Genomic DNA, 19,649 nt, shown 5'->3' with positions numbered 1-19,649 from the left:
TCATGATCCATCTTCTATCATTTTCTACATATAATTGCATGGATATTATTGAAAAAGAAAATGGTGAAATAATTCTAAGAGGAAGACAATGTACTGTTACTATTGCCACGCAATATTTGTCTTGGTAAAATCGAGATTATTCCAAGAACTATTGCGAGTCCATTCATAATCGATGGCAGGCAAGGTAGAGACGAGTGGCGGGTTCCCAGCGACGGGGCTGTTTGCAATTTTCATTTTGCATCGTTGCTGCAATAATTGTTTACACCTCCGGGCAGTGAGCGTTCGCACACGGCCAAGTTAAACACGGCGTACATACACAGCCCGCGGACGTATACACGGTACACCGTCGGCACACAGGGTGCACCCCTTCTCAGGAGGACTTTGCTCGTCTCGCACCACTTATGACGGCGGCTGCACGACCGTCGGGGAGCAATTACGAACATCTGCTCTCGAATCTACGCGCTCGCATAACGTGCGAGTTGCCGAGTGGCTTTCGTAAGCTCGACTTTAATCCTTAAACGCGTCCCGACGCTCGTCACCGACGCTAACCTGCACGCGTTACCCTCTCGGGACAGTTTCGCGTCGCAGTTCACCCTCGCGTTGGCTCCGCGCTTTCCACGCTTTTTAACTCCCTGGAAAACTCATCCCCGATACCTGTCCGTGATATTTATCTCGTCGCTACTTTCGCGATACTTTGATGGGGAAAATTTTCGTATTTCCATGCTAGCGACGAGGGTGATTTTAAAAACGGTCCTTTGATAGGCATCAACCTGATAATAACATAATCTGTTATCCAATCAAAAACTTCTGTGATATCATATAATAAAAGAGTAATCCCCAGTTTATTACCGTTCGCCCCTTTCCACGAAATAAATAACTCATTAAGGGAGGGTTCCACGCAATAACCTGCACCGGACACCCACTGCCATATAAATTCATTCAGACGATATTCCCTTCATTGAAACGTACTCGGCACATTGTCGTTCAGTGTATCATTACGGTCGCCCTCGATATCGAGGGATGGTCGAATCAAAATAGAACACCCTATGCAAGTACACCAACCCGTAAGCTGGTATGCGTGTCTATTTACACGCTGGCGAGCCGAGTGTGTTCGAAGCGGATGGAAGGTAACGCAGGGGTAGAGGAAATGTTGAAGAGGAGTAGAGAGAGGGGGGAGGGGGTGGTGGTAACGAGAGGAGAAACGTCGTTAATTTCTACGTCGACGGAACAAGGCGGCGAGATTTAGTGATATTTTTTCCACTGAGCTTTTAGCGCCGGCTATTCACCCCCTAACCACCCTTCAGCTGGCGCGCCATTCGCGTTCGCAACGGTACTCGCGAATTACAAATGTTTATTACGCCGAGTGGGTTATAAAGGGCAGCCGGCAGGCGACTAACTAGAGAATTATGCGACGTGGCTCTTTCCAAAATCACCCTCCCGTCTCGGTCACGCCCTTTCCGTTCCGACGATATAACCGGAAAACGATTCTCTCGATGGCTTCGATCGAGCATCTTCTATCAAGACGATCGTCTGGAAGCATACCAACGAGATCTTCGGTCGCGCGCAAGTATGATTAATATTGGACGACGTTCCCAGAGGGTTTTGTTTGAAAACAAGGAGCGTGGAAATGTTGTTTGCGCTGGGTGGTAAAGAATCGAACACCACCCCTTCGCATTACCAGGCGTCGGATATGAATTTGAACTTTCCTCCATTTTATAACTTTGCTCTGCAGATCGAATGGAAGCGGACATTTGCGAAATTGTTCAAAGAATAACTCACACCTCTAATAATTTAATTGCGTTAATTGGAAAAGCCAACAGAGACGAGCCAATTTACGAGCATTAATCATCCTCGATAGCAGCGTAATAGAAAAAAATGAAAAGCCACAAAACTCTATGGCGAATGTAATCCGATAGAATGTCGGCCGATATTTCAAAGGAACGTTTTAATAAAAATGAACACCGAATCACTGCCTGAGATAAAATTGAACGAAGGTATTTAAACGACAGTAATTCGATATCAATTCACTCTCATTAACCAGTTTATTATATTTTCTTTTAATAAAAGTTCCTATGATATTCTGGTAATCATTTAGGTATTCATCCCCGTCGACTTATTAAAGTGATTGCTGATGAAAAATTGGTAGAAAAAAAGGAGAATATACAAGGATCTTCGTCAACGGAGCCACAACGACATCGCACACCGATTTCATGGACGAAATTTTCCTACCTCGTCTCGGATATTCGGAGAGAAAGCCACGATTATCGGATCCCCTCGAAGAACGGAGGGAAAAAGTTCGCCGAGTTAAGGGAAGGAGAATCCTGTCCCTCGTAATCCACCGGCGATTTCCGTGTTCCAGACTTCGATGGACGATAAAAGTAACGACCAACCCCTCCAATAACGTCACGCTAACGTTCATCGTGCACCCTGCTTACGGGGTGGGATCGTCTGCTGTCCTCTGCTAATTGATCCATGGATATAGCGTACTTTTCTCCACGAAAAATCGACAAAATTTCACGCAAACGATACAATTTCGATTTCTATACTATTTTAATATAACTCGTAAAAATTTCGCTTGTCCCTTGAGGAACAATTGTAAGAAAATTAGCAATGTTTCACCGAACCAAGAGTTACTATAAACAGAGTAGCGATCTTAATATTCGCCGTGCAACGTGGCGAGTACATTGTTAACAAGATTTTCATTTACCGCCGTTAAAGTCGAGGAAATTAATTCCGGTCGGCTTTCACAGTAACGCTGCTGATGAAAGTAATTAATTAAACGGCGTCTAACGTTAACTTTATAATCACGCCGTTTAATAGACTTATAGGGCCGATGCGTTGCATGTTAATTTTCGAAAATACATTTTCTTGCCTGTAATCTGCGTTCGGTTCGCCCCGTAAAACACGCTCTTTCTTGTACTTACAATGTTTAAAGCTGAATTTACTTGAAATCTTTACATAATTCAATCTAATAATAAAGCAGAGAATTATTACTAAGTATACTTTTTATTTGTTTAATAAAAACTAAGAAAATTATTATACCATTGTGTTTTATGTACCTAATGTTCAATTCCCTCCTTATTAAAATTCCAATTACATGTAGGTATCGAAGAGACTGGGTTCGTTAATATTCCGGCCAGCTAACAGGAAAATCAAGAAGACTCCTACAGGTACACATTTCCTCGACACATTTACTATCGGGAAACATGGGAAAAGGTGGATCGACGTGCGGTCACGTGGCAAGGAAGTACACGGGCCACGACTTTGGACCCCTGGAAAGCACGCCGCTTGAATATTTATTGGGTTCGATCTCGACACACTGCATCGGGACAAATTAACACCGTCTGGTCAACACCTTGGTCAACCATCTTGGCGACAAACACTTATCGCTAAACGAATAAACCCCAGCAATTTTTTGAAGAAATAATTACATATATTGAAATTTGTTAAACGCAAATAAAATGGAACTAGTTGTCCTTTAATGAAACATTAATAATTCCCTTTGTAACCGCGTAATCTCGGCAAATGATTCGTAGAATGATTCTAGGGTGACGAACGAAAGCTGTAATCTCGAAACCACCCCCGAAATCCGTTTCACGAGGGAGCTAAAACCGGGTCTCGTAACGTGTAAGTTCGACGTGCCTCGGCGTTGCGTATTAATAATAAAACCCAGCGGGCCAATTAATGGTCGGATATCAGCCCCGATACACGGGGGATGGATCGACGTAACGGAACAGTGAAGCTGGAAGGCTGGAATGCTAACTACGCGATCGGGATCCGAGGTGAACTATGTCCGACACCCGGCTCCGTGGTTTCGGAAACTCTGCCACGGCGGATGTGTTACTCGCTCTTCCCCGGTATCGTAATATTAAAAAGCCACGCCAGGAAGGCTTTCAACCGTTCGCGGCGGAATTGGAGGCTGGGAAGAAGCGGTAACCTGTGTAAATTTATGAAACTATGCATATGTAATGTACGAGTGGAAACTGGTATCGCGTGTGGGAATGAAAGACGTCTCGGATTATGGCGCGAAATGGCTATTGTATTCAGGAAGAGTACGGTTTTCCATTGAAACTGGCACAATTTCCGAATCGAAAGCTTCCACGATTGGTGGTGAAACGAAAAATGATTTTCCGTTTTGAAAAATTCTATATCCCTCTTACAATTAATCTAAATGAAATCTCAGGAAAGAATCGAAAGAAATAGATTTGTCCGTGGTTCGTGTTCGTAGAAAAGGAAGACCGCTAAACGAACGTCAATGGATTTCGCTGACAAGTAATTCAACGTGGCCCCCTTTCGCGCGACACGTAGGATCGCGATGTAGGATTGGTTGAAATTAATTTCCATCGCGTGTGCTCGAACGAGGAGAATGACAGCGATGAGAAAGGGGGAAGGGGAAATTTTCGTAATGAAGTACGGGAGGGACTAATGATACGGGGATAAAAGCCGACCTACGAAACGAGGCCAAAGCGAAGAGGAGAAAACGGGGTGAGAAAAAGAGGGTAGCGGGCAGGGCACATTCTATCGAGATTCAGAACCGTCCAGGGTCTCTATCTCTTTATAAACTGAAAAGAAATCGAGCTAGCAGCGTTTCTACTCCCTTTCTCTACTCCTCTCTCTCTCTATCGCTCTACTTCTATTTTTCTTTTCTTTTTTCGGGAATGGAAAGCGGACGGGGCGAACGGGTTTTGCGAAAAAAAAAAGAAGAGCGTCGAGCTGCGAGGGAGAAAGAGAGAATTTCTCGTTCCTGTACCCGTAAAAAGAGGATTGAAATTGTGCAAGACTTTCGTACGGAAATGGAGGTCCGGTATAGAATTCGCGATTTTCATCATCGAGAATCCCTCTCGAGCCATGGTGCATGAAATAACGTTTCTATGACGCCCGGGCTATGCGAGATACCGGTGAAAAATAGAGAAGGGGGTGGGTTATTTAAACTTCGTCATCCGGTCGGCTGAATCTTAATGGATGCTTTCCTTTTCCACGCTGCAACAATTGAACTCGAATATTTCCATGCGTACTCATTATCTCCTTGAACGGTTTAAGATTTCCCTGTAGTTCCTCTGACGATTATTTTCCCGATCGCGATAAACTTTTCATATCTTCATCGTCAGAATGTTCCATCGTTCGGACGATTTTTGCGAAGCGAGGACAAAGCAAATATTTGCATCGCTATCGGTTCGTCTCCGATATCCCGAACACCTTCCACCCCTTCCCATCCAGCATCGCCATTCCATTCCTCTTTCTCTCGATCGTTCCCATAGTTCGGCTAGACTTGGCAAGTTTTCTAATTAGTATGGTGCCTCCGGCTAAGCGAAGTTGGTCGGTCGACAGTTTAAAATAGGGGAAAAGAACGGCTTTGAGTCCTGGCAGGAAGTTTGGCGAGTCGTAAAGTCGGTCCATCGACTTCCAGGCTTCTTCGACACCGTCTTCCCATCTTATTATTCGTCTGCCAGGCGGACTGCGAACCTTTCCGAACGGGGGGTTGGTCAAAGGGGGTGGTTCGTGGCAGGATTATTCCCCGCGAAGTCGACGACGCTACCGTATGCAATTAAAGTCAACAGGTTCTCGTGTCGGAAAATAATGGGACGCGGAGTTGGTTGAAATTGAAGCGACCCGACGCCGAGGATCACGGGGACGACAGCGAGAGGGTGACGCTCGACGAAATCTCGTTTCGAAATTTAAATAACGAGACGGGTGATTCTTTGCCGGATCGAGAACAGCGGAGCTGATTTTTCCAAAAAGGGTCACGATTCTTTCCTCGACGTTTAATCGCGAAGAATTCGCGGGAAAGCGAGCGCGTAATTCGTGTAACAGCGAGCTTTCCGCCTTATTACCATCGTCGTTAACCATCTCGTCTGGTTCACGGTGCCTTTGAACGCGAGTGGCCGTGTTTAGGCGCGGGCACGTAAGGCCACTCGACTCGCCTCGTTCACGCCTCGCTCCTTTTGGGGGAGTCACAGGGTTGGTTCCGCTGTTTCACAAGTAGGACGAAGAGGCCCGGCTCGAGAGAAAATTGTTTACGCCTCCTCGATCGTTTATTTGAATATCAATGTTGAGTCAAGTTGGTTGGGGCTGAGAATTTCTTTCTTTTTCTTTTTTCTTCGTTAAGAGAGTGGAAATAAACTTCATTGTACGTGCGAAAGAAGAAGAAAATGATTTTACTACGGTAGTTGAATATTCGTAACAGAAAATATTCAGAAATATTCAGACTGTTTTCTGCATACACATCCAAGGAAGCTATTTGTTGCATCGAAGATCAAACGAAAGCACTTGTGCTATCCAAGCAGCTGCATTCCCTTCCGCACAGTTCTAAGGTTATTGTTAAATTGAACCGATGCGATGCATCGTATCGATTTCACCTGACACGAAACAGCGTTGAATATTCCAGGAATCTTTCTGGTGAATCTCCAAGGCATGCAAAATGCACTGGGAAAAGATAGTAAACATACACCTGCGTGGAAATGAAAGAAGAAAACTGGATACAAATTGAAGCAACTTCACCGTTGGTAACCGCGTGCCACTGTTCCGCGATATTAAATCGATATCTTCTTGTATTTCCAATCTATACAACGGAGATAAACCGATCGATTTTCAATACCATCAAGAAAATGTAATACGATTTCAAGAGTTCATAAATAGTTAGAAGTTCATTCGTTTAATGAACAATGTATCGAAATCCCTTAGCGAAATCGAAGACCACAAAAACCACTGAACGAGACCGATTTCAGCCAATTCGACGCATAATTAGCAGCTGGTAAGCAATAAAAGAGGTTGAATTTCGAGGGTGAAACGAAGCGTGGCTCGAACGAGCGGAAAAGCGACCCGCGGGAAAACCGAGTCGCACGTTCGTTTTCGAACCGAGGGCCGGATTCGATCCTAAATCGATTATCGTCCGTCGTTCCATCAATTTCTAATTGACGCGATAATAAATTTTACGTCCGCCAGTGTTGCCCGTCTATTCCCGCGTCGACTACGGAGCCGAATTTCCAGCTCGATTAAATTTAAGCGCTTTGCTACACCCGTTCCCACTCTATGCAAGTCTCTGCCAAGCAGATGGAGCTGCAGGGATGGCGAAGGCAATTCGCCAACATTTCGCTTGTTCTGGAAACTTAATCGTTCCCGATGGCATCGTTGATGAGCAACTCCTTCGAGGATTGATGAACATTTTTCCGAGCGAGTTGTTTCGACAATTTATACCCGCCGTCGCGCTCTGAAGTTTATCGTGAAAACGATACAAGAGAAATTCTTTGTTAGGGGTGTCGTTATTTTCTCTGGAAGGGTATGCATCATTGATTATGATTTACTGATGCTTAAATACTTTGATCATTATATTAGTGATTTCAGTGTCTATAAATTTAATCAATTTTTTTTCTACCATACCTAATGTTTCCTTTTTAGTGGATATACTTTTATATAATATTTTCTTTCGTAATAGCTACAGTGAGAAGAGCAGAGTTGAAAATACTAGGAACTTTCACCAGCGAACGTACAAACACGTCAAGTAAAACTTCGACTTCAGGATAAACAATTTGTCGGTGATGTTCGTTCGCGAGCTTTTTTTTTTATCCACCAGTTTACCAGGATCTCTCTCAGAGAGCAGGAGAAATACCGTTCCAGACGAACTTGGAAGTCTATTAAACGAGGAAGCTACGTATCCGGAATAAAGCGCGTTTCCATCGAACGCAGCAACGTTACCCCTTTCCTCCAGAATATAAGTGTCCTTCTTTTTTCATTCTTGTTTTACACCGTGGAGTTTTGGGGAACGTCAGGTTTTCCCGGAAAACGTTTTCGGATGTCGCGTTATTCGCTCGAGAACGTTGTTCCCGGACGTAAATTTACGACGATCCACCGCTTCTCGTCGCATTTCGTTCCTACTTTCCCCTCGTGTGTTTTTTCCCTCGTTCGCGAGAATGTTGAATGGAAACTGAACGGTTGAATATTTCAGGCAAACGTTTTCAACGAAATTTCAAGGAAATCCCAGCACTTTTGAGGACGGTTTTACGCGTTGCAACTCTGTTTTTCCGCTTCCGTTCTGTCTGCAATTGTTGATACCACCGCGAACATCCTGTCGCTACATTTTTACAATTTTTTCTTTTTAATCAAATAGCACCGTGAAACACATTTTTCACTAGACAGTTTTAATCAGAAAATGTTTTTTTAATTTGATGGGAAAAATTTCTAACTTTATGCTCCGATGCTCGGAGCCTAAGACCGTACGTCGCCGACTTTCCGGACGGATCCTCGGTATTAACAGAAAAGCATAATGCAAGAATTGGGTTAACGAAGAGAACAATTTCTAAATCCCTATTTCGTTAATTTGGCGAATCAAAAGCTGTGTTTTAAATTACAGAATTGAAAGCCTAAGCCCGTGCGTCGCCGACTTTCCGGAAGGATCCTCGGTGTCCACAAAAAGCCTAAGCCCGTGCGTCGCCGACTTTCCGGAAGGATCCTCGGTATTAACAGAAAAGCATAATGGAAGAAATGGGTTAACGAAGAGAACAATTTCCAAATCTCCATTTCATAGTTTGGCGAATCAAAAGCTAGATATGTTAAATTGCAGAATTGAAAGCCTAATCGTAAGTACCGTGCGTCGCCGACTTTCCGGACGGATCCTCGGTACCTATAGGGAGGCTGTTGCGAGCTTAACAGAATTTTAAAGCGTTCTCATCGGCTGCATTGGCTGCACGCGAAATGCATTCGCATTACTATGAGTCGCGTATCACGACGGACGGGTGCACACGCGGAAGCGCATTGTGGATTCATCGTGTGTCGTGTACAGACCGGAAATAATATCTATCGATCCGCAAGGAAGTCCGCGGACAAAAGTGCATCGCGTGTGCATTCATCGTGGGAACGGAATCGTCGTAGATCATCATCGAAATATGATTGCCATAGTTCAAAGTACGATCGTTTCATTTTTCAGTTGAACATTTTCACTTTGTAAATTCGAAAAACATTCGACACTTTATTTCGCACGATACATCTGAAGCTACTATATCATGGCTCGACGTTCCCATTTTTGATGGCTGCGGTGTTTTATTCGATGTACTACGCCGAGAAAATTGGAGACACTGAATCGGATTGTAAATAATCGAGGCGACGATGTTTCAGCTTGTTACCAAAGGTATCTCGTTTGCGGAACACGCGGTTACTTCGTTGCTGTATGATGAGAGATTTTACGAGGAACGTATCGATTGTTGAAGCAGCTCTGTTCCAGTTCGATAAGGAATATGGCACCTTGGGTGCGAGCGTTTTCACTAAAATTTCGTCTATTTTCAGCGGGGAAAATTTCATGTATAGGACGAGCTATATCTAACATATTTTATCATCCTCCGATGCCTTGGAAGCGTGTACTCGTAAAAATGTAGAACCACTTTGAAAAGAATCAAGTACCAACGCAACATAAGTAAACTTTCGCAAACTGGCAAAAGTTATTATTCATATTTGAAATTCCATCAAAGCAACATTCGGTTGTTCGATGTTTCTAAAGGAGCGAAAATAGGGGATGAAAATTCGTCGAGTCTCGATAGAACGAGGCAAGGGTGAATTTCTTTATTCAAACGGAAACGACGATTGCCTCGGTCAGCGGAAACGAAACGTGGAACTTGTGGTCGTCGCGTCGGTGTGACGAAACTTTAGAAACGCGAGCGTGGCGAGAAGAAGAATACCAGCAACGAATTCAAGGTTTTTCCTGAAAGGCAGGGAACCGGTACGTCGTCACGGGGATGCGCTTTGTGCGGTTCCAAGGGTTGGCTCGCGTCTCGAGAAGAGAAAGCAAACACGAAACGGGTGGAAGAAGCGTGGGTGGTCGTTCCACGCTGACCATGGGGCTTGATGGCGAAGAAAAAGAGCAAAAACGAGGCAGACGTTGCGGAAAATCGTGCACGGATCCCTTTAATGGTCGGCTGATACGTTTGAAATTTATGTATATTGCTGTCTTTGAAGTGGAAGAAGCGTTTGAGAGCTTTGCGTTCCGCATTTTAGATGGAATTTCTTCGTTTGCGGATCGAATAAGGTTTAATGACAGATAAATATTGATAAACATTAAAAATTGTTAGTCTTTCGATAATAAAAAAATTATTCGCCGTTTAATTTTTCGCGCTTCGCGTTGAAGGTTCCAGGAAAGAAAAGGATTGCCAAACGCGATACAAGCGAGAGAAAACAAATTCAGGAAATCAATATGCATTTTGCGCGTACCGGAAAATAAATGAATCGGCTCGTTTGCCGCTGCTTTCGATTCCCGTATCTGGTGCAACGGCGCGTGGCTGACATTTCTCCGCTCTCGGACGAACCACCGTAATTTTCAGCTATCATTTTGTCCAGCCACGTTTTTCGAAGTCTCGTCGAAACATGAACATAATTGTGTTCGCGTGAGCCGGCCAGGGAATTCTCGTTTCGCTCGGCGATCTTTCTGCTGAAATTCTGGCAGTTTAATTATTATTTTTCGGACGAGCAGTTCCGATTCTTTCTGCATCCTTTAATTAGAAATTTAATTGCAACTCTTTTTGCAAATCTTATCACCTCTTTTTTAATTCGCTCTCTGGTGTTAAGAATTTTCTTTAAAGTTTCCTACTTAGTCTCTTTGAATATTTTTAATTTAAAGAAACTTTTCTCGCCTCATCGAATATTTTAAAAATTGTATAAGCGAATTTAATTCCTCGTGAAATTTTCAACGATTCCGCGATACTTTAGACGGGAGTATATTACGGCAATACCACGGGACATTTATGGCCGTTTTGCAAGTGCCATCGGCGCTCGCCGTCAGAAACGGACGAAATGATTTACATCGTGAACAGAGAACGTTGCTATGGGACGGCCACTTTTGCATTCTGCCACGTATATCTCTCGTTAAATTGCCGCGAAATTGCCAAGTTCAATCCGCTCTGGCGACACTAATTACCATGCTTTTTCGTCGGTGTCCGGTCTTGATAATTCCGGCTCGTTAACGAACCCGACGACAGTCATAGCTTTACCCTAATTTTCACGAAAATTCTCGATGAGAAAATGCATTTGCATCCGTCTCCGCTCATAGATTTAATTTCTGTCAATGCTGCTGGCAAGTTTCTCCTACGTCTTTCACTATACGAGAATCATTGTTTTGAAACCTTGATTAGTTAAAGTAGATTATTTATTTTATAATTAATGATTTGTTCCTGTGAAGTGCACGATCTATAATGTCTTTGTTCTCTGAAAATCTTCAACTAGGAAGGTTACACAAAACCACTCCAAGTTTCTTAAATATTCAAACATAGATGAAACTAGAGCAACGCTATTGTTCTGAAAATTTGCCTTCCTTCAACACATTACCCACATTATACTATTGTTCCTCCTTTCCTTTCTCGTATTCAGTTACTCTAATAATTTCTCTGCGAATTTCCATTCTCAACTAGATTCTGAATAATCACTAATTATTCATCTTCGAATAAAAATTCATTAAACAATCAGTTTCATGTCACAGAATTGAAATGCTAAAATCAATCGACCTCTTTTTGAATAAATATTCCACCATAAAACTTGGTCGTTAACGAACGAAATTTCCGTATCTACGCGTGTTCGCGACTTAAAAAACATCTCGTTGATTAAAAAAATATCAGGTGGTCCCGCAGGTGACATTTTTCTCGTGCAGCGAACTTTCCTCTTAGCGGATCGACCGCGCGGACGAAAGTCGCCTCCCCTTACAGCGAAGTCGCGCGAACGACCCGTGAGGGTGAACTTTCGTAAGGGAGTAAATGGCCGCTCCATCTCGACGTCTACCCTTCATTTAGCCCGTACATAAGTCTTCCATTTACATTTCATCCGAAAGCATCTCGTTGCACCGGCCACCAACCATCGTGTCTCGTTATTCTTATTCCCGTGTCCAGGGATTAATCGGCCGCGATATCGACCCCCGGGGTCACGTTTCCGGCCAAAGTCGGAACGCGTCGAGTTTACCCTTAAACGATCGCGACACCCTACGTGACGCGAGATTAGCATCGCATTACGGGGACGGAAAGAGATTGGATTATCGATTGGGCGGGCACTGCTTCGAGGAAATTTGTCAAATATGACAGGGAAGAGAACAGAGCTGGAACGGACGATTTATTGTACGAGACAGAGTGTTCTGTTAAACGAGACGCGTTGTTTCTGACGGATTCTCTGCGACCAGGGTTTAAGGGTAACTTAGGGGATTTAGGGAAAACGCTTTTATTGATGCGAATGAAGTGGCTCCTTCAGTTAGTGTTTGAGTAAAATTAGGGTGGAACAAGGGGATGAAGGATGAACGTTTTAATATAAAGCTTCTGTCAAGTTCTGATGGATCTTACGATGAAATTTTGAATGAAATCATTTTTCAAAAGATAAGTATAGATAGATTTAAAATTTTCATTTATATCAATAACAACCCTGATCTTTTCTTGTAAACTTTATAAAATTATCAAACTATCAAAGGTGATAGACTACCTACGTTTTTAACTCTGGAACTACCAAACCAATCACAATGATTGGTTTCAAGTTTCTTGTTTTAATTTATAAATATTATCAAGGTATTTTTGCTGGGATGTATGTTGGCTACTGTCAAAATAAAGAATGGATATATATATATTAAATTACTTTTCATCCCGTATTTATTTAATTTCCTGTATTATTCGGTAATTCTAGTGTTAATCATCTAATCATCTATTACTGTTAATCACCAATTAATCATTCTATTTTGAAGATTGTTTTTCTAACAGCAATAAAAAGTATTTCCAAAAGGTTCCTATCGATTCGGTCCACCCCGAAGAGCAGCATCCCCTATCAGAAAGAAGGTCAGTGTTTCAAAGAAAATCGCAATAACTGGGAGAGGTTCGTCGGGTGTCGACGAAGCCTCCGGCCTGCATTTGAAAGTCAAACAAAAGCTGAACGGAGACGAGGGAAAAAAGAAGACGCACTTTCACCCTTGTTCAACTAGCTCCTCTTCTATGGCGATGTTTGCTGTCCAAGAAATTCTACTAGGAGTCATTTGGTATTCAACTATCGAATTCATCAATCTCTATAACCTCCCTCGCCTTTTAAATTTAAATATTTCTATATCGATCACATGCTAAGTTTCGCCGCTTGTTTTATCCTAAAAACAATACCGGCTCGTTTATTCGAAAATGAAGGAAGCGACCGTTAACAGTCAGAATAACAATCCCTTTCGCGAGAGGGGGTGAAAAACGATCCACGAACTGCTGGTTGGTATCGATGGTTTCGCGTTAACAAAACGAAGGTAGGAATAGCTATGCAAGGGAACGAGGTACGGTCCTCTCTCTTGCAGCTTGATAAGACTTCGCCCCGTTTGCGGTACGCATCGCGTGCATCAAAGGCTAGCAAGCCGCAACACGACACCACGGGAAACCCTCAAACGACACGGCAGCTCCAATTTCAGTACAAATCCATCATAGGGTAGACTCGGGGCCGGATCACGAAACTCGCAGAATATTTCACGACACTTCGTTCGAACCCCGTGTACCTTTCGCGAACACGATTAATTTATGCAGCTGGGCGTGGACGAAATTCTGTTGAACTCGTGTACAACTGTTACGTGCTCGGAGACTGTATTACCGGGTAGCTAATGAAAGTTTTCCAAGAAACGGTCGAAGGAACGGAAGCGAACGGAACTGTGTATAGTTTTAGAAATTGGAACAAAGTTATCCGTGCGACGAGGGGTAAGTACCAAAGGTTCTTGAACTCGATCATTTTGATCGACTGAGTGTATGACGGAAGGCGTGCAAAATGAATAGTTATATTTCTCTTCTTTTCAAGAGGCTTCAAGGTACAATGAACCGAAATCACAGTTCACCTATTTATTAAATAATATAGGAAATATGACGGTATAGAAGCTCTGTTAACTCGGATTACGGGGGAAGCCTTTTCGCGAAACGAATCGATTCGAGGATTATCGTTGCGGTTAACCGAAAGAATTCCGCAGCGTACCTACCGTCCTGTAACCCTTCAGCGAGCCAGCAAAGTTCGTGCCAGATCGCCACAGGGTTGGCACGAATCACGAATCCCTTTCATACTCGGCCACGATGCTCGAACGGCATTTTCGAGAATTGATCGAATGATAAACCGACCGTACAGACGAACACCGTGCACTGCGCTCGAAACGAAAGCGCATCAGAAAGGGGCAAACGGTAAAAATGAAAATTGAATTGTACGAGACAATTTTCGCTCGAAAGTATTTCTTCCAAAAAAGTAGAATTAAAAAATCATCCATCGTGATTCAACTGCACGAATCAGAACAGAACAGTCTCGACAAAGGACAGATTACCACCCCTTTGCGAATCCTTCTATCACTAATTCCTCTTAAATCCTCTAATTGTTCATTTCGAACAGAGAAGGACAGAGGAAAACCGGGACAAGCTGGAGGCAGTTTCATGCTCGTCATTGAGCAACCCCGAAGACCCTGCGGGGAGGATACGGAAAAATTCGCTTGAAATATATGTGTATCTCCGGCGTAGCCTCTATCTTTCCGCACACGTACATCCACTTCCCTTCCACGTCGTCGTTGCGATATATCGTTCGAATCGAGTCGATGTCAGTGACCCGGAATTTGCATTTCCCCGGAAAATACAGGGGGAAAGAGGAGCAGAGGCCGATGTGAACTGGCCTGGACGTAGGCTGGAGGGTACCGGCGACGAGGGGGGGGGATGAAACATCCCCCGATTGGAGCAACCGGAACGCTGGCAACGAACGAAAGGGTAGGAAATTCCGAGCGGCGCTTTTTAACGGGCCAGACGTATCAGCCGGAACGATTTTCCCGGGGGAACGAGCATTGACAAGCTGGTAATTAGAAGCGATCTGTCGCGATTCCGTAATCGCGACGTCGAACAACCCAATCCTTCCGGCTCTCCACAGGATGCTGGGAACGATCCTGTTCGAAAGTGCCGCTGATCATGAGCCTCGCAATGCGACGGATCATTCGTGAATGTAGGACGTTACTACAGTGGGTGATCAAATTATTGGAGCCATGGTATGGTTTTTACATTGTGTAACTTTTAATCAATAATTCTCCACTATTAATATACAAAAAGATACTTTGAAAAAGAAAAATTATATTTCGTAACGCCGCCTTTTGCTGCAATTACTGCCTCAGTTCTTTTCGGCATCCTTTCGATACATTTTAAGTAATTCATTTTGGTTGCTTTATTTCTAGCCCATATTTCTATCAAACGTTCAATCAATGGAGATTTATCACATTAATTGACATAATTTTACAAGTATCGATAAAAAATTCCGTTTAACTCGGTTCTTATTTAAGAATTAATGATATTTATGTAAAATCGTCAATTTATGCAAGAGGCTTTAATAATTTTATCACCCACTGTATGTAGGGGATACGAATGTTGCATGGTTGCACGAGTTGTAGAAGATTAAAGGGATGCAGTGCTTCTCGGATGTATGAATGCTTTCAACTTGAATGCATTATATGATGTTGAATCGTCTACACACTGCATACAAGCAAGCTGGGTTGCTGATAGAAATTGAAATTTTGTTATCTTTTCATTACAATCCGTCATTCCGCAGTTACTCGAGAAGTTGAATTTCTCTGTTTTACCCGTGTTATTATAACACCAATTTAAGTTTCTCAGATCCTGTTAACCGCATATGTCATCTAACAAATCATTATTGCTATTGTATTGATTTCTTCTCCGGATCGACCACTTTATTTAAAAATCATCTTGTTAGACTACTTGTACACTGAGTTGCAATGAACTTGTCGCAGTGAAGTTGGCTCCAGATTTACTGACACATTCACGCCGCGTCGGTGAGTCGATCTCGCCCATCGTCTCACCGACGCGGCGTCAATGTGTCAGTAAATCTGGAGCCAACTTCACTGCGACAAGTTCATTGCAACTCAGTGTACACAGTTAATGTATTACCAACTCCGAAAATTCTAGTGACTGACTATTGTAATTGTAACCGCACTGTACACTAAAGGGATGTTTTCCCGTATACAAAAAAATAAAGAAATTGAATGTTTCAACCCTTTCAATAAACCAACTCTAACTTGGTAGTTTATTTTCCCTCGCACCATCAATCTTTTAAATCCTTCGTGCAAATCGCGAAATGCAACAAATCCAGTGTTCTCTCCTGTACAGAAGTATCATCCATTACTAAAGTGAAACCGAAAGAAGAAGAGGCAGAAGAAGTTCTTTACACCGGCATCGAGCAACGATCCATCTGTCGCCGAGTAACTTTCTCCATTCCAAAGGCTTGAGATTCATGGAATAAGAGATAAGAATCGTCGACTGGTGCGCTTGTCTGAGCCTACTGTGCCTAAACGTTCCCCTTTAAATGCAAATCCAACGAGATTACACGGCTACGATTCATCCCTCCCACCGGTAGGTACGGCGGAGGGTTGGATCGCGCGCGACGTATATCAGTCGTCTTATCAGGGACGATAGCAACGTGGAGCATTAAGCAAATTGTTTTTGGCCGGTTGGTACGCTTGTTTTTCCGGGCACCGGGCAATCGGAACCGGCGACGTCGCGTTCTTGCGAGAATCCTCATAATTTTGTTCATCCCTTCCCGGGGATAATGGAGCTACCCTCGATAAGGGTAGAGAAGGAACCCGAGGAAAATTCAACGTAGTCTTTTTTTATTTCAATCTCTAATTCATCTCTCTCAAAATTTCGCCCAACTGCTTATGATAATTAAATTACATATTTTCTTGTAATCGAGAAATTATAACACTGTTGTCACGATTCATGGAGATAAAGTTGTGTAATTAAAAGCAAACGTTTTATCGCTTGTGCAAGCAGATGAGATGCCGTTTCCCGGATGAACGTTTCATCAAGTATGGAGTCGATTGCGCAGTTTTCGAAGGATCGTCAACGAGGCGACATCATTACGCCAACGTCACTTACGTCACAGACACTTGAGCGTGCCGATAACGCGGCAGCGGGAGGTGCAACTTGACCCAGTTGTCTGATTCGCCCTGCATAATCGACTGCTTGTCGATCCTCTTGGACGTTTACTTCCTCTCTGGCGAGCAATCACGCGAGAAACTGCTAGGTTACATGGCTTACATGAATCCGGAATAGCGTGTCTATAAAGTTTATACTTCGCCCTCCCCCATCCTGGCTGAACAATCTACAATTTTGACGTTGCACTTCCACCGGAAGTTGAACAGCTTTAGTGTCGTTTTAAGTGCGACTTTATTCTTCTTTGATACGGAGACTGATTTAGTCTCTCAATTAATCCAGCTAATATTAGGGTAAGGTTGTTCAAGAAAAAACTTGTATAAATGTTAGGATTTATCAAATAAATAAGAATTATATGTGTTATTCAAAACTTGTGTGAACATTGATATTATTTATTATATTGTATGATTTTACATAAAATAAACTAAATATTTAAAAACTTGTAGTGGTACCAATAAGCAACAATAATAATTAAAGCCTATTTCTTTATTTTTTTGTTAACTCCAGCGCATAGATCATGCACCCATGCTTTACATTTCCTCCCGGTCTTCTGCACAAATATTACAAAACCAATCAGTGTCAGTTTTATTGTTTCCTTTTTTAATTTTTAATGTAGGTACTTTTTTGTTGATTACTTCTTTTCTTGTATATATAGATTAATTAAATTGAATTTTTGTATTAAATTCAAAATTCAAAAGGTACGACTTGAGCAATCTTCCCCTAATTATTGTATTTTGATCAGTATAAGATTCTAAGCAGACGACGAAGAACCTGTTCGAGAGAACCGTCTATGATTTGTGGAATAATATCAGAATAGACGAGCAAATGACGTGTACATAAAGCAGGATTGCTATGAAAGAAATAGCCCGGCTGAACGATCCCCGTGATATCTTTACGCCACGAATAAAGCGGTCGCTCACTTCCTCGCCCAATGTTTGATGCGATACAGTGAAGGTGGTTGATCGTCAGCGAGGACGGGCATAAAGGTGCATCGTTCAATTCTCCGCCGTCCTCGTATTTTATTAAACGACCGACGTACCCAGGCGCGGAACACACCGGTAGAATCGATAAGTCGTCGAACGTCGACGTTTCGCGACGGTACATTGCCCTTTTGTACCGCGATAGACGATAGACGTGTAACGTAACCCCAGGTATGCTAGTTTTCAAGTAGCATTACACGATGGAATGAAAATTACATCCGGTTTGTAACGCATTCCAAAGCCCGACGTGTAAAGATATTTCATGAAACTATACACGTTACACGCTCTAGGAACGTACGTGCATTCTTCGGCTTTCTCTGATGTTACCGTCCAAAGGGTGCATGCATTTTATTGAAATAACCTGTAATTTATTTACCGAAAGATTTCGCGAGGTTGCGCGTTAATTCCCAGCGACTTTCATTCGCACGGTGAAAATACCGCGACCCACTCGTCTCGGGATCTACCCATATATGCTTTTCACATTTCGCATCTGAAAGCGGCTGTCATGTTCAGTGGAGCGCGCGCGACCGTGTCCGCAGGGTAATTTCGTGAAATCCCGCGAAACACTGTCGGAATATCAGTTGGACGAAAGTTCGAGGGAAAGCATCCGGTATTCGTTGAAAAGCGGTTCCGTTCTCGCGTGGACACTGTGGTCAAAAGTGACTGGATTCCGTTGAATCGCCAAATTTCACACGAACGTCTTGAGAAATCAATCGTTCAGAATTACCTTGCCATTTCGATCGCAATCACTTTTCTACAATTTCGCGAATCAGTTAGAACAACTTCAAAATTGAACCCCTCCCTTTATAGAATCTCAAAGATACCAGGTGCCGATCGTCAGCAAAGTCCAGGATGGACAGCGAAGCCAGGAATAAACGGAGAATCGGTCTCGATAGACGCTTAACGTATCGAAGAAAGACACGGAGAAAGGAATAGGGTAGCATCGACAAGGGAGGCATTTTCTCATAATGTTCTGGTGTATGTAGCCTCGCATCTTACGACTAGCTGCTATACTAACGGCCCGTAGATACCAGATGACGCTCCTGGGATACACTAAGATGTTAATTTAGCTATTACTTATACCACCACCAGCAGACTACCGCCCACGGGTCCTGCATCTGCGAGAAGTTGCAAGCAAACCAGCCCCGCTGTCGACGGGGTAGTTTCGAAACGAACGCCCACCGGAAACTACTGCCGGTAAACTCGTTGCATGCCGGTTCCTATGGGCCGCGATACGATCGATTCTCGTTCCTGAAGCTCTTCTGGAAAACCACCGCCTATCCCTTTCTATCCCGTAAACGCAATATACCTCGTCGTTATATCCTGCGTCTATGGGGCTGTAGAAATCGGACCGGTCGTTTTACGACCGGAGACCAGAGGGAATAAAATATTCTAGAGAGGAACAGCCAGGACGTTCTGGTCAGCTTTCCTACTCTTGGAACGGGGGAAATTTCTATGGTTGGCTGTTATGGAGAACTTTAAGAGTTTATTGCACATTTCGGAAGCATTGTGACGATGAAGTTGCGAAGAAGAATACCAGGAAAGAAGAGGAAAGAAGAATTTATTTCTCTCAGAACGTGATGTTGCCTTTTTGTTAATCAGTCAGCTATGTTTGACGACTATATCCGTCATGGAGAAATGGCAGTATTTTCTGTCATGACGGCTATATCCGTCATGCGTGAAATTTAGTTACCATTTGATGTTTAAATTGGAATTTTAGCGAAAGCTAAAATATATTCGTAAA

The 19,649-nt window shown here is 43.1% G+C and overlaps 1 protein-coding gene across 1 annotated transcript in view; it reads right to left on the bottom strand.

The window, feature by feature from the left end:
• LOC114874895 (bifunctional heparan sulfate N-deacetylase/N-sulfotransferase) overlaps nucleotides 1-19,649 on the bottom strand; it is a 241,748-nt gene that overhangs the window by 132,954 nt on the left and 89,145 nt on the right. The window lies entirely within an intron of this gene.

The sequence above is a fragment of the Osmia bicornis genome, chromosome 6, assembly GCF_907164935.1.
Source record: "Osmia bicornis bicornis chromosome 6, iOsmBic2.1, whole genome shotgun sequence".
NCBI lineage: Eukaryota > Metazoa > Arthropoda > Insecta > Hymenoptera > Megachilidae > Osmia > Osmia bicornis.
This window is presented reverse-complemented; position numbering and strand designations above follow the sequence as displayed.